The sequence below is a fragment of the Oryctolagus cuniculus genome, chromosome 16 (genome assembly GCF_051225735.1).
Source record: "Oryctolagus cuniculus isolate XC-2025 breed Fujian yellow rabbit chromosome 16, ASM5122573v1, whole genome shotgun sequence".
Classification (NCBI taxonomy): domain Eukaryota; kingdom Metazoa; phylum Chordata; class Mammalia; order Lagomorpha; family Leporidae; genus Oryctolagus; species Oryctolagus cuniculus.
This window is the reverse complement of record NC_142882.1, coordinates 40,867,023-40,883,419: the sequence shown is the minus strand read 5'-3', so window position 1 is coordinate 40,883,419 and position 16,397 is coordinate 40,867,023. Positions and strand designations below refer to the sequence as shown.

Below are 16,397 nucleotides of genomic sequence, written 5' to 3'. Positions count from 1 at the left end.
AACACTGCTTTTGCAGAATCTCATAAAATTTGATATGATGTATTGTCATCTTCATTCATTTCCAGACATTGTTTGATTTCTCTTTGATTTCTTCATTGACCCACTGTTCATTAGGAACATGTTGTAGAGTCTCCATGTGTTTACATACCTTTTACAGATTCTTGGGTTGTTGATTTCTAGTTTCATTCCATTGTGGTCCAAGAGGATGCATGGTATGTTTCAATTTTCTGAATTTGCTGAGACTTGCTTTAATGGCTTAGCATGTGGTCTATCCTAGAGAATGTTCTATGCATTGGTGAGAAGACTGTGCATTCTACATCTGTGGGAAGAAAAATTTTGTAGATATCCATGATGTAGTTTTTAGTCTATATGTCATTTAACTGTTGTTGTTTCATTGCTGATTTTCTGTCTGGTTGTTCTGTACATTGCTGAAAATGGAGTATTGAAGTCCTCCATTATGATTATAGGGGCGTCTCTGTCTCCTTTTGGATCCATTATCATTTCTTTTAAATAACAAGGTACCCTGTAATTAGGTGCATATACATTTATTTGGAAAGGCAGAGTTACATAGAGGCAGATGCAGAGAGACAGAGAGAGAGAGAGAGAGAGAGAGAGAGAGAGAGAGACATCTTTCGTCCACTGGTCCACTCCCCAGATGGCCACAATGGTTGGAGCTGAGCCAATCTGAAGCCAGGTACCAGGAGCTTCTTCCCAGTCTCCCATGTGATTACAGGGGTGCAAGGACTTGGCCCATTATCCACTGCTTCCCAGGCCTTAGCAGGGAGCTGTGTCAGAAATGGGACAGCCAGGAATCAAATTGGCACCTGTAGGTGATTGCAGTTTAAATAAAACCCAGAGAGGTGCAGGTGTCTGGGGCAGGTCTCGAGACCCTACTTGAGAAGCACACATGGACTACCCCAGTGCCTGGGTTCCAGTCCTGGCACTGCTTTCAATTTCACATTCCTACTCACACCCACTGTGAGAGGAAGCATGTGAACACCCAAGTCCTTGGTTCCCTGACACCCAGCATGAGAGACCCAGATGCAGATCCAGGCTTCAGGCTTGGTGTCCCCGGCCTGCTGGCTTCCCAGAGAGGAAAGAGCACGTGCAGTGGACCAGAGGTGACCCAGTACCTGTGATAAACAAGGCTGTTCAATGTGTGCAGAGGGAAGGTGGGCAGGAGGGCAGGTGAGTTTAGGTCTCCATTGAGAGGAGGAGCTGAGTCCTGCCCTGAAGGGGACAGAGCCAGGCATGGCTTTGAAGGACAGCAACAGTGGGATTTCACAGTTGTGTTTCTGCTAATAAAGAAAATCCACACTGTTGAGCAGATGGGGGCAACACACCTGCCACCCCATTCCTGCCTGCTTCTTGGTTCCCCAGCCCTGCCCTCAGGTTGAAGGACAGTCTCACCTGGATGGGGAGGAACCAGGATCATGATAGGTAGGCTGTGAGCCTTGTAGTACACTGAAGAGGAAAGTCTTCCCCGCTGCCTCTCTTGGGAATCCACAGTCTTGTGGCCCTGGAACCTGCCTTGGCAAAGGCCCCTTCCTACAGACACCAGCCCCTCCGAGCTGCTGTGCTTTACCATCACTCTCAACTCTGGAGCCCAGGGTCCAGGGAAGCTGAAGTTGGGACGTGGCAAAGCCTCTCGGGACTTCTCCAGGAGGGAAACACGTCTTGGGCCAGGATACTGGGCACTGACCAGTTAGGGAACGCAGAAGCAAGGTCAGGAGAACCAAGCCCACCGGGGGCATTGCCCAGGCCACCTGTGTGACTCCCAACAGGGCTTGATTCTTGGGACCTTGTCATTGTGGTCTCACATGGGCAGGTACGCACGCCAGCAGGAACCGTGTTCCCATTGCACCTCTGACAATGGTAGCCATGTCACATGCATGCAGGGAGCTCACCCGGAGTGCCTGCATGACTGCGCTGCACATGGTCACAGTTTTATCCCATCAGGACTACTGTGAACCATTTGTCACTCCTGTAGGTGACCTTGAGATTTTGTGGAGTCACTTTTCTCTGTAACTTCCCTGAGGCCTCCAAGAATGGCCAGCCCACCCACATAAGCTGGAATACAGTGCAGCTCTGAGTGTGTCCTGATAGGAGGCAGAACAGCAAATGAGCTCTGTGATGTGTATGGGGGAGCATCGATTTTACCTTCAGATTGGAAAGGAATGATCATTAGCTAAGAACCATCCCATCTACAGCTTCCCCAGGTAGCGAACGAGAGGCCCTGTCCTCTGCTGGCAGCCTCCAGCTGACTTCCAGCTCCATCCTGTGTTCACAGGCAGCTTTGGAAGTCCATTCTCTGGCGAGGTGACCCAGTGTCTTAACACTTGCAGGGAAACCTCAGCTACATAGCCGCCTCTGTTCTGAGCTGAACCCAGGCCACAGTAGAAATTCTGGCCCAGCTCCAACCTGCAGCTGCCTGAGTCCACACTTGGCCAGTCCCGTACACTGTGATGTCAGAGTCCTTGACCCTTGGGGGTGGGGTCTTGTTCTCCGTTGGCAATGCAGGTGGGTATTGGGTATGGATACGCAATTCTACCTCAATGCACATCCCAAGTGACTAGGACCTCCCTGCTGTGTGAGAGGTTTAGGAACACTCCTTTCTCTGCTCCCTCCCACTCCTCAACTCCCTCCCTCTACACACCCCTCACCATCATCACCCCACCACCCTCTCACCTCCATCCCTCCCACCCACACTCCAGTATCCAGCCCACATTGCCCTTTCAACCCCCCACCCCCACCAGCCTCTGGAACCAATACTCTGTTCTCTAGGTCTTGGAGGTCAGCCTTTGTCTTAGCCCCAGAGCAGTGAGAGGGGCCTGTATTTGTCATGTGACATCCTCTTGCCTGTTACCTCCATCCATCCATGCCAAGGTGTACACAGGGACCCAAACACCACACAGGACCAATTCCATGCATACAGTTCAGATTTTTATTCATGAGAAGTGTAGAAAACTCTCAAGCAAATGAAAAAGCTTCAGGAGGCCCCGCTTTCGACCCCTGTTCTTGATGTGCTCTGAGGTAGGCTAGCAGGGGGCCACCTTTCGGCTGCGGGAGCCAGGGCTAGGGGTTGGGGCCGGCAGGCAGCAGGCACGCAGGAGGAATCTGAGGATGCTCCTGCCAGTCCTCCTGCCCAGCCCCTGCCGGCCCTTGCTCTGGACAGAGGCAGCTGCTGAGGTCCCAGGCTCCTGAGGCTCAGCTGCTGGGACCTCTGGCACCACCAGGTGCAGTCTGCTCCTGGGGCTGGGGGTGGAAGGGACGACCACAGGGACGGGCTCGGGGGCTGGGCTGGCACCAGAGCTCCTCTCCCGCAGCTGTCCAGGGAGGGAAACGGCCAGCACGGGGGCAGCAACGGCAGGCTCCGGCTCAGGTTCCAACTCTGACTCCGACTCCAGATCCAACTCCAGCTCGGGCATGGGCTCCAGCTCCAGCACCAGCTCTGAATCCGACTCCGCCTCGGACTCAGACCCCAGCTCAGGCTCGGGCTCCCTGTGTCCCTGAGGAGAGAGAGGAAGACGGGTGAGGAGGACAGGTGCACTCCGGACCTCCCTCATGCCCACAAAACCATGAAGCTGTGCGGGGAGACCATGGCCAGACCCACGCTCTGCCAACAGGGCTGTACCTGCTCCAGGCTCCGGGAGTCCGGCTGCAGGGACATCCGGCTGGATCCTCCAGGACCAGATGGCACCGAGGCTCCAGCGTCCGGAAGCAGACCCAGGCCCGCCAGGTACTCCTGGGCCTCTGGGTCCTCGGGAACCCCCAGGGGCTGCACCACGGTCAGCTCCTCGCCCTCAGCTTCCTCTCGTAAGGGGTCAAACCACCATTGCTGGCGGGCAGATTCCGCTGTAGGCCTGTCGCAGGGGTCTGGGCTGAGGAGTGAGCTCAGGAGCTCCTCCAGGGCTGGGCTAGCCGCACACGGGAGCTCGTAGCTCCCCCTCTGGATGCAGTCCCGCAGCTCCTCCCGGTCCTTCCCTTGAAGGGCATGGCCCCCGCCAGCATGGCAAAGAGGATGACCCCCAGGCTCCAAAGGTCTGCTGCGAATGGATCATACGGCTCCTGCCGGAACACCTCGGGGGCGCTGTACTTTGGGGTCCCGCAGAAGCCGGACACCAGCTCGCCCTCGGGCAGCTGCCAGCTGAGCCCAAAGTCCACCAGCTTGACATTCATGTCTGAGTCCAGCAGTAGGTTTTTCAGCTTGAGGTCCCTGTGGGCCACGCGCTGCTCATGGCAGTGGCCCACGGCCGCCAGGATCTGATCAAATATAACCATGGCCTCGGGCTCTGGCAGGCCACCCCGGCTCATCACGTACTGGTGGAGGCTGCCCCTTTGCGCCAGCTCCAACACCAGGCAGTGGTGTTGGCCGACGCAACCCACCTCCAGCAGCTCGATGATGTTCTCGTGGCTCAGGAGCTGCATGATGCTGGCCTCTTGCATCACTCGCCTGGCGCCGAAAGGGTCCCTCTCGTCTTCCTTGAACAGCTTCACGGCCACCAGCCGCTGGCTGGACGGCTGGCAGGCCAGCAGCACCCTGCTGAAGCTGCCCCTGCCCAGGGCCGACAGAAACTGGAGATCAAGCTGACGGCTGGTGTCGACATCCAGGTCCTCACGGCCTTCCAGGCTGGTGTCCCTAACTACACTCTCTGCTCTGCTCTGGCTAATATTCCTGTCCATAGACGCTAACTAAGGAGCTACCCTAACTACAATAACTAAGAAAATAAAGGGACAACAAGGGGACTACCTGCTGATCTGACTATAGTGGCACACTAGCTATACTAACTACACTAATCACACACAGTGGCAAGACTAAGTCCTATCTAACCAAAACAGAAAACAAAAACCAGAAAAACTCCAAAAAAACAAACACTAAATAGCTACACTAACACTCAGAGATCTAGCAGCACTGTCTAGCTAAAGATGGGGGAAGCCAAAAAGAAAAAAAACTGCAAAAAAAGACACACTGGGCCAAAAAAGAGATAGGAGGAAAAAAACAAACTAAAACAAAATGGGGAAAAGAAAAAAACAAATAGAACAAGAAACAAACAAACAAAACAGCACACCAACACCAACCAACACAAGCGCAGGCAAAGAGGGGTCCAAGTCACACAGGTCACCGAAATAGCTCCCTGGTAAAGCGGACAAAAACCTGGGCCGCGCAGCCGCTTATATAGGCGTGTGGAATCCTGTCATCACAGGGCTCCTTATGAAGTCAGAGGGAGAAATGGACCAATGGCAGTGCAGCAGGGACTTGCACGAATTTCTGTTTCATGACAGTTGGTCTTTATGAAGTCAGAGCCAGGCGGGGACCAATCAAGGTTGAGCGGCAGCCAAGAACTCCAAGAGCTTTTGGTTAGGTTGGTGATACAGATTGATGTTTATTTTTTGAGACATTAAAACATGTAGGATGCCCCAATATATTATGGAAGTATGTGATCAAGGTCTTCCTATGAAGTCAGAGCGAGAAATGGACCAATAGCAGTCCAGCAAGGACTTGCATGAATTTGTATTTCATGACAGTTGGTCCTTAGGAAGTCAGAGCAGGGCAGGGACCAGTCACAGCCACAGCTAATCCTCAGGAGTTTTCTCAAAAACCTTCCAGTTAAACAAAACCAAGGACCCATGAACTTTTGGCTTAGGGTGGTGATAGATTGACGTTTATATTTTGAGACATTAAAACATGTAGGATGCTCCAGTGGCCTTTTCTTTTCTCGTTTAAAGAGTGATAACAGCTCTTTGGTCTTTAAAGACTTCTGTCTGCAATCAAGATACACATCCAGTTTTTTTAATCTCTGAATTGTAGGTCTCAGAATGATGTTACTACTTCTCTGGCATCCTGATAACCTTGACAAAGTGTTCTGTTGCCTGTGGCACCACCAGGCACATTATTCACATGGACAGAGCTGAGAGGAAGGGAATCTCTCATCATCCTTTCCCCCTAAGACCATCACTGGAATTCTTGTTAGAAACCCTGGAGAACCAGAAGGTAGCTGGGTTGGCATAGGTCAGGTGTGGAAGGCCATCTAAGTGCAGCTGAGAGAGCTGCTTTCTCCAAATTGTCCTTAGAATAGCAGGGAGAAATCGAGACATTTCCAGATGTCTCAGGATTTCTGAGCTACTCTTTTTTTTTTTTTTTTCCACAGACAGAGTGGACAGTGAAATAGACAGAGAGAAAGGTCTTCCTTTACCGTTGGTTCACCCTCCAACGGCCACTGCGGCCAGCGCACCACGCTGATCCGAAGCCAGGAGGCAGGTGCCTCTCCTGGTCATTCCTCAGTGTTTGTTCTGGAGGCTGGATGACTAAAATCAGGTCTCCAGCAGACTTGATGTCTAAAAAGCACTCCCTCTCTGCTGCTGCTGTGCCTTCTTCAGAGAGAGATGGTAAGATGGAAAGGCTGGTGGTTTGCTGTGGTTGGTTGAAGCCAAGTACATGTGTGGAAAAATTGCATTGTAGCCCTTGAAAAAGTACCACATCTTATTTCAACACTCACCCGTAAATTTTAAGGAAAGATCATGCCTTCCCGGGGTGTCCTCAGATTGTTTAATCACAACCTCACCCCTTCAAGCACGTTTAGACAGTCACGTATTCTGGGGCCTACAATGGAGTCCAGCAGGTTAAACCCTGCTACGGCAGCATCCCATGTGGGAGCTGATTGGAGGCCTGGGTGCTCCACTTCCAATCCAGCTCCCTGCTATTGTGCCTGGGAAAGCAGCAGTAGATGGCCCAAGTATTTGGGCCTCTGCCACCCATGTGGAGGATCTGAATGGAGTTCAGGACAGACCTGAGCCAGCCCTGGTAATTGTGGCTCCTTGGGGAGTGAACCAGCAGTTGGAAGATATCCCTTTCCCCTCTGCCCTGTTCCCCCTCTCTTGCTGTATCTCTGACTTTCAAATAAGTATCTAACTCTTTTTATTTTAGAAAAAATGAACCCACTCATCCTGTGAAAGAGAGTGGAGCCCTAGTCCTGCATTCCCCACCTCTATACTGTAGCATTGACCCTGCAGTTTGAACATGAAGTTTGGAGGGACATGGACATTCCTCACCACTAGACCTGCTCTGCATGAAAGGAATCTTTGAGGCTGAACTACAGGACGGCGAATCCGAAAAGAAATACGATGATCTCTGGGAAGGCTAATTGACTGGTATGATCAACTTATGCTGAGTGTATGTGTTGAAATAGTGAACTGTAACCATAAAACAAGTAGTACATGCTAATCTCATATCTAAAATACTCTTTAATTTCTGTCATCAATGATGTATACTTTCAATTGTAGAGATCTTTTACCTCTTTGGTCACAGGTATTCCCATTATTTTCCTTTTTTCTTAGTGTAGCTGTTGAACATGGGATTGGCTTTCTACTGGTCAGTGCACGTTGACTTTGCAGCCTGAAACTTTGCTGATTGTGTTAGTTCTCTCAGCATTCTGGTAGAGTCTTTGGGGAGATTTCTATATGTAAGATCATTCATTAGCCAAAAGTGACAGTTTGGCCTCTCTTCAATTTAGGTGCCCTTGATTTTTTCTCTTGCCTAATTTCTCTAGCTAGTATTTCCAGGACAATGTGGAACAAAACTTGAATGATTTTAAAAAAGAATCTGCATAACTTTAGTACCTTTTAGCATCAATGTTGGTTTTACAATGTCTAGAAATATGGTTTCATTTCAAGGTGTATTTCTTCAGTTTTTAAATTGAGTTTTCCAGTATAGGAATCAAATTATTAAACTGGACTTACTGGTTTTATATAGTCTAATTATAGTAGAATAAACAGGATTTATAGGTCTGTTATCTCTGAGATCAGCCGGTAGTACTTCTCTTTAAGAAATACAGAAAGTGGCACCAGTGTACTGGCATGGTAGGTAAAGCCATCCCTTGCTGGCATCCCCTATGGGCGCTGCATCGTGTCATAGCTGCTCCAGTTCTGACCCAGCTCCCTGATCATTGCCTAGGCAAAGCACGAGTCTTTGCACCCCTGCCACCCAACCGTGAGACCCATATAATGCTCCTGCTCCCTGGCTTTGGCCTGGCCCAGCCCTGGCTGTTGTGGCTTTCAGAGGAGTGAACCAGTGTATGGAATATTTCTCTCAGTCTCACTTTCTCTTTCTGGAGCTCTGGCTTTAAATAAATAATCTCTCTTTTTAAGACAGAAGTACAGAAATAGCTTCAATTTTATTTTAGTTAATAATTCTAGTTCAGGATTGACTTAGTTTGACTAAAGGTGACATTTTCTTTTCTGACACGTGGTGAATGGTGTTTTCAGATTCTCTAACTGTCAAAAACAACGATGTCAAGAAAACAATAATGTGGGCATTTGTAATAAATACTTTCTCCTATGAACTCTAGGTTATTTCATGTCATCTATTAATATTGAAGTACATGGCACACATTAAGTGCATACATGGTCTGTTTTTATACCTTAAGTTATATTTTCCTGGCTGGCGCCACGGCTCAATAGGCTAATCCTCCGCCTGCGGTGCCAGCACACCGGGTTCTAGTCCCGGTCGGGGCGCCGGATTCTGTCCCGGTTGCCCGTCTTCCAGTTCAGCTCTCTGCTGTGGCCCGGGAGTACAGTGGAGGATGGCCCAAGTGCTTGGGCCCTGCACCCGCATGGGAGACCAGGGGAAGCGCCTGGCTCCTGCCATCGGATCAGTGCGGTGCGCCGGCCACAGCGGCCGTTGGGGGGTAAACCAATGAAAAAGGAAGACCTTTCTCTCTGTCTCTCTCTCTCACTGTCCACTCTGCCTGTCAAAAAAATAAATAAATAGAAAAGATACATTTTCCTCACTTAAAAATTCAGCATTTATTTGAGGGCAGAGGGGAAGAAACAGACAAACACAGAGGTAGACAGACAGACAGATGGAGAGTGCCATCTGGTAATTCACTCCTTAAATTCCAGCAACAGCCGTGGAAGTGCTGCAGCTGGAAGCCAGGATCTTGGGGCCAGGACACAACAACACAGCGCAGGACTTCTACATCATTAATCAAAACCCATTTTTTTAAAAGATTTATTTTATTTATTTGAAAGACAGAGTTACAGAAAGAGGTAGAGACAGAGAGAGGTCCTCCATCCACTGGTTCACTTCCCATATGGCTGCAATAGCCAGAACTGCACCCATGTAAAGCCAGGAGCTTCTTCTGGGTCTCCCACGTTGGTGCAGGGGCCCAAGGACTTGTGCCACCTTCTGCTTTCCCAGGCCATAGTAGAGAGCTGTATTGGAAGTAGAGTAGACGGAAGTGGAAACAGTCCCTATATGGGATGCTGGCACTGTAGGTGGCACTTTACATTCTAAGCCACAGTGCTGGACCCATATGGTGTCTTTTTTTTTTAAAGATATATTTTGGGCCGGTGCCGCAGCTCACTAGGCTAATCCTCCACCTAGCGGCACCGGCACACCGGGTTCTAGTCCCGGTTGGGGCGCCGGATTCTGTCCCGGTTGCCCCTCTTCCACACCAGCTCTCTGCTGTGGCCAGGGAGTGCAGTGGAGGATGGCCCGAGTACTTGGGCCCTGCACCCGCATGGGAGACCAGGAGAAGTACCTGGCTCCTGCCATCGGATCAGTGCGGTGCGCAGGCTGCAGCGCGCCAGCCGCGGCGGCCATTGGAGGGTGAACCAACGGCAAAAGGAAGACCTTTCTCTCTGTGTCTCTCTCTCTCTCACTGTCCACTCTGCCTGTCAAAAAAAAAAAAATTTTTTTTGTTTTATTTGTTTGAAAGGCAGAGTAAAGGGGGCAGAGTTGGGGGAAAGTTGGGGCATTGAAGAAAATCTTCCATCTACTAGTTCACTCCCAAATAGGCACAACTGCAGGGGCTATTCCAGGCCAAAGCCAGGAACCTGGAACTCCATCCAGGTCTCCCATATGGGTGGCAGGGGTCCAAACACTTCAGCTGTCTTCTGCTGCTTTTAAGGCACAGTGGCAGGGAGCTGAGTTGGAAGCAGAGCAGCCAGGCCTCAAAACTTTCCTCTGATAGGAGATGCCACCATTGCAAGTGGCAACTTAACCCGTTATGCCACAACACTTAATAACGAGGCTATCTACTCCCTAAAAAATACCGTAAAAATTAGGTATTACTATAGCATCAGTGTGTCTCATACAGTACAGCTAGCATTTGGCCAGGTTGAAGCCAGAAGTCAGGAGCACCATCCAAATCTCCCATGTTCGTGGATGGGGCCCAAGTACTTTGGCCATCTTGCCAGGCAAACTTGCAGAAAGCTGGAAGGGAAGTGAAACAGCCAGGACTTGACCGGGGGCTCTGATATGGGATTCAGACATCACAAGCAGGAGCTTAACTAGCGGCACCACATGACTTTCCTCTGCATAGTACGTTTCTGTGTATTGATGGGTCATTCTCCAGTGTATGGATGTACCACAGCCTGCTTATCCACTTGCCCATTGAGGGACAACTTGGTGGCTTCCAATTTTTGAAGATTATGAAAATAATTACTATAAACATTCTTATATAGATTTTTGCAGTAGTATAAAATTTTAAATCAAAAGGGGACATACCTAGGAGCATGATCTATAGTAAGATGTTAGGTTTATAAGAAACTACCAGATTGTCTTTCTAAAGCGGCTGTACCATTTTTGCACCCCTACCAGGAATAAATGACAGTTTTCCTGTTATTCCATGTTCTTGCCAGCATTTGTTATTCAGTTCTTTGGATTTAAGAATTTCTAATAGGTATGTACTGGTATCTTGTTAATGTTCAGTTCTTTAATGTCCTATGCTATTGTCTTGTCACGTGTATATAGTCTTCCATCGAGTATTTGTTCATAACTTCTACCGGCTCCTTAATGTGGTTGTTTCCTAATTGTTGAATATTATGTTTTCTTTGTATATATTAGGTATGACACCTTCATCTGGTGTTTGCAAGTATGTCTCCAGTATTTGGTTTACATTTTTGTTCTCTTTATAGTGCTTTTGTGCGGCAAGAGTTTTTGAATTTAATAAATCCCAAATTTATTTTTTTCCTTCACAGAAATTTTTTGGTTCCTCCGTATAGTTTGTCATGGTCAAGTACAGGATCAAGAAGGTAATCTCCAATTTTACCTTATGGAAATTTTATAATATTGCTTTTTGCACCTTGGTCTGTGATTCATTTTGTATAAGTTTATGTAAAAGATATGAAGGTTCTGTTTAGATTCTTTATTTTTGCATAGACATGACCATTTGTATTACTACCATTTGAATTGTGGAGACATATTTATAGAATTTCTTCTTTTTAAATTAGCACATAATACTTGTGTATATTTATAAGGTATGTTGTAATGATTCAATGCATGTATGCAACATGCAATAATCGAATAAAGGTAATTATCATTTGCATCTTGTTAAGCATTCACCATTTCTTTTCTTGAGAGTCTTTAAAATCTTTTTTTCTGATTCTTTATAAAATACATGGTAAATTGTAACCCTAGCATTTTTTTCCTCCTACCTAACTGCCTTTTTTTTAATTTTATAACTTTTATTTAATGAATATAAATTTCCAAAGTACAGCTTATGAATTACAATGGATTCCCCCCCATAACTTCCCTCCAACCCGTAACCCTCCCCTCTCCCACTCCCTCTCCCCTTCCAATCACATCAAGATTCATTTTCAATTATCTTTGTATACAGAAGATCAGTTTATCATATATTAAGTAAAGCTCTCAACAGTTGACACCCACACAGAAACAGAAAGTGTGAAATACTGTTTGAGTACTAGTTATAGCATTAAATCACAATGTACAGCACATTTAGGACGGAGATCCTACATGAGGAGTAAGTGCACAGTGACTCCTGTTGTTGACTGAACAAATTGACACTCATTTATGGCATCAGTAATCACCCTAGGCTCTTGTCATGAGTTGCCAAGGCTATGGAGGCCTTTTGAGTTCACCGACTCTGATCTTACTTAGACAAGGTCATAGTGAAAGTGGAAGTTCTCTTCTCCCTTCAGAGAAAGGTACCTCCTTCTTTGATGACCTGTTCTTTCCACTGGGATCACACTCGCAGAGATCTTTCATTTAGGTCCCCCCCCCCCCCCAGAGTGTCTTGGCTTTTCATGCCTAAAATACTCTCATGGGCTCTTCAGCCAGATCTGACTGCCTTAAGGGCTGATTCTGAGGCCAGAGTGCTGTTTAGGACATCTGCCATTCTATGAGTCTGCTGTGTATCCTGCTTCCTATGTTGGATCATTCTCTCCCTTTTTGATTCTGTCAGTTAGTATTTGCAGACACTTGTCTTGTTTGTGTGATCCCTTTGACTCTTAGTCCTATCATTATGATCAGTTGTGAACAGAAATTGATCACTGGGACTAGTGAGATGGCATTGGTACATGCCACCTTGATGGGATTGAATTGGAATCCCCTGGCACGTTTCTAACTCTAATATTTGGGGCAAGTCCGATTGAGAATGTCCCAAATTGTATATCTCCTCCCTCTCTTATTCCCACTGTTATATTTAACAGGGATCACTTTTCAGTTAACTTTAACCACCTAAGAATAATTGTGTGTTAATTACAGAATTCAACCAATAGTATTAAATAGAACAAAAAAAATACTAAAAGGGATAAAGTATTAAGTTGTACATCGACAGTCAGGGCAAGGGCTGATCAAGTCACTGTTTCTCATAGTGTCCATTTCACTTCAACAGGTTTCCTTTTTGGTGCTCTGTTAGTTGTCACTGATCAGGGAGAACATATGATATTTATCCCTTTGGGGACTGGCTTATTTCACTCAGCATGATGTTTTCCAGAGTCCTCCATTTTGTTGCAAATGACCGGATTTCATTGTTTTTTACTGCTGTATAGTATTCTATAGAGTACATGTCCCATAATTTCTTTATCCAGTCTACTGTTGATGGGCATTTAGGTTGATTCCAGGTGTCTTTTTTTAAAAAATGTATTTATTTGAAAGTTAGAGTTCTTTTTTTTTTTTTTTTTTTTTGACAGGCAGAGTTAGACAGTGTGAGAGAGAGAGACAGAGAGAAAGGTCTTCCTTCCGTTGGTTCACCCCCAAATGGCTGCTATGGCCGGTGCACTGCACTGATCCGAAGCCAGGAGCCATACAGGTGTAGGGCCCAAGCCCTTGGGCCATCCTACACTGCTTTCCTGGGCCACTGCAGAGAGCTGGACTGGAAGAGGAGCAACCAGGACAGAACAGGTGCCCCAACCTGGACTGGAACCCGGGGTGCCAGCGCTGCAGGCGGAGGATTAGCCTAGTGAACCATGGCGCCGGTGAAAGTTAGACTTCTGCAGACAGGGAAGGAGGGGCAGAGAGAAAGAGAGAGAGACAGAGAAAGAGAGAGAGGTCCTCAATCCATTGGCTCACTTCCCAATTGATCATAACGGTCGGAGCTGTGCCGATCCAAAGCCTGGAGCCAGGAAGCAGGAACTTCTTCACGGTCTCCCATTTGGGAGCAGGGGCTCAAGGACCCTGGCCAACTTCCACTGCTTTATCAGGCCATAGCAGAGAGCTGGATTGCAAGTGGAGCAGGCGGGACTTGACCTGGTACACACATGGGATTCCAGCACTGCAGGTGACATCCTTACCCATGACACCACAACACTGCCCCTAACTGTCTTCTAATACCCTTATGTAGCCTCTCATTATCCTTCTTGCCACCTTCCCTTATATTCTCTAATGACCCATTTTGATGGGTTAAGGAAGGAGATGTGATGTAGTTATGGCATCTGAAAGCTGGACCTGGAGAGAGGTCTTTAGGTCGCTGGGGGCTGGTCCTCCAAATGAGTTCCCACAAGAGGGGAGGCTGCATAAGCCAAGAGTCCTTCCTTTGTCTGTTTGCTTCCAGGTCCACCGTGCAATGCTTCCTGCATACACACTGCATCATTGCTGGCTTCCATCACACACCAGGCTAGTGGGACCACCTGATCCTGAACCGTAAACCTCAAACTGTAAGACAAAATGATGTGTTCCCTTCCCAAGAAGTTATTTTCCAGTATTTCAAATTAGCAAGTAACTGACTGTCACACTGATAGATAGGAAAGCAATTTGCTCTGTATTTACCTGAATTACTGGGGACATGATGTAATCGCTTAATAATTCTAGGAATTTGTTTTCTATCAGCTGAGGTTTCTTCATTAGATGATCATGTCATCAGTAAAAAAAAAAGTTTTATGGTTGCCTTCCTGATGGTTATGCATTTCTTTTATTTTTTCTTGCATTGCTTTTCTTTGTATTATTGCATTAGCTTGGAATTACAGCACAGTGCCAACAGGAGAGGTGAGATACAGCATCCTTTTCTAGTTGCTGATTCTAGAGATCAAGTGTCTGGTTTCTCCACATTAGGTACAATACGAGCAGTATTTGTAGGCATTCTTTATCAAGTGAGGAAGTTCCCCTCCCTTGTCTTTGATTATTTCTTAGTCACTCTAAAGGATTTTATTGGATGGTCCACAAATGATCCCTAAATTTAGAACCAGCTTGAATGATCATATTGATACTAGACCTGTTCTTCTACAGGTGGGCTAGTTTCTTTAGGAGACCACAATGATGAAAATCTGAACTAAACTATTCGTGTACATATTTGCATATCTAGTGTTCAGTGCATTGAATTTAGCATGCTTCTCTTGAGTTCCAACTGTGTGCAGAAAGGTATATAATCAAGGTAAATTTAAAGAATTCCATATAAAATAAGTGAGTTTGACTTTTAAAAATATTTATTTTGTTCATTTGAAAGGCACAGTGAGAGAGACTGAAAACACATTCACACACACACACACACACACACACAGAGCGAACAAGAGAGAGGGAGAGAGAGATTGATTTTCCATCTTCCATAGAATTGATACACAGTAATTGAATTTTTTCTTTTGTTAATACTTTCATTTAATAAATGCATTTTTCATAGTTTCAACTTTGAGAATACAGTGTTTCTTTCCCCTCCCACCCCCACTCCCATACCACCTCCTACTACCTCTCCCATTCCCTTCTTCATTATGGTTTATTTTTAGTTATTTTTATACACAGAGGACCAACACTCTATGTTAAGTACTGATTTCAACAGTTTGCACCCACACCCACACACAACACATAGAGTACAGTTTGAGAACAATTTCTGCAGTTAATTCTCATAGTACAACTCATTAAGGATGGACATGGGGGTTAAGTGCACAGTGATTTCTGTTGTTCCTTTACCAAGAAACACTCTTTATTTATAACGTCCGTGATCACTAGAGGCTCTTGCCATGGGCTGCCAAGCCTTTTGTGACGACAGACTCCATCAGTATTTGGACACAGCCATAAGCAAAGTGGAAGTTCTCTCCTCCCTTTAGAGGATGGCCCCTTCTTTCCACTGAGGTATCATGGAGATCCTTCGTGTAGGATTATTTTTTGTCACAGTCTTGGCTTTCTTTGCCTGCAATGCTCTTAGAGGCCTTTCAGCCATACCAGGAAGCCTTAAGGATTGATTCTGAGGTCAGAGCGTTACTTACAGTGAATGTCATTCTAGGAGTCTGCTGTGTGGACTGCTTCTCATATTGGACATTCCCTCCTTGTTAATGTTGTCTATTATTATTACCAGGCACTTGATGTTATTTATATGATCAGTTTACAGTTAAACCTATCTATATGTTGACTTTAACATTTAATAGGATCACTTTAACCATTAAGATGGCATTTTTACCGCCACTTTTGATGGGAGTAGAGTCCCATATCAAGTTTTTAGGCTGTACCCTTACAAGTAAGTCTGTAGGACTGTATGCAGAACTATATAGATTTACAGGTATAGACTACCTCCTCCCTTTCTTATTCCCACTCTTACTTTTTAATGGGATCTTTTCTCAATTGACTTAATATACATATGATTAACTCTATGTTACTTAAAGAGTTCAATATTAGTATGAAGAAGAGAAAAGCAAAAGAAAGAAAAAAAAACAGAGAAAAAAAGAAAACACTAAATAAAAACCAAGAATAAAAAACTGTCCCTCACTTTTAAAGCACAGGATTTGCTTTTTTAAATATATAAACATGAAACTATCACTAGAAACAAAATAGCAATTATATCCATTGTCCCCAAAGTTCCCTTGTGGCCAAAAAAGCAGCATATTTTAAGGTGGAATTCATGTAATACATGCTAGAGTACAGAATAAATGAATACAGAAATAAATCCATATATCCTATTCTGATTTTTGGAAAGAGTATCGAGATTATTCAAAGTAGTGGGAATAGTGTTTTTGAGAAATGCTATTGGATATCCACATGCAGAAGAATGATGTTGAACTCCTACCTCATACTGTATGGTAATGTACTCTATTTAAATCAACAATCTAAATATGAAGGTTAAAAACAATAAAACTCAGAGACAAAAGCGTAAGGGTGAATCTTCATGATCTTGGATTAAGCAAAGGATTCTTAGGACACTAGAACACTGAGCAACAACAGCAACAAAACAGAT

General features: G+C 45.9%; 1 long non-coding RNA gene across 1 annotated transcript; it reads left to right on the top strand.

Annotated features, from left to right (window-relative positions):
- Positions 1 to 10,600: 10,600 nt before the first annotated feature.
- Positions 10,601 to 15,544, top strand: LOC149121699 (uncharacterized). Its single transcript, XR_016222409.1, has 3 exons — positions 10,601 to 10,682; positions 10,981 to 11,034; positions 13,794 to 15,544. It is a non-coding gene; the product is annotated as an uncharacterized LOC149121699 (long non-coding RNA).
- The last annotated feature ends 853 nt before the right edge of the window (positions 15,545 to 16,397 follow it).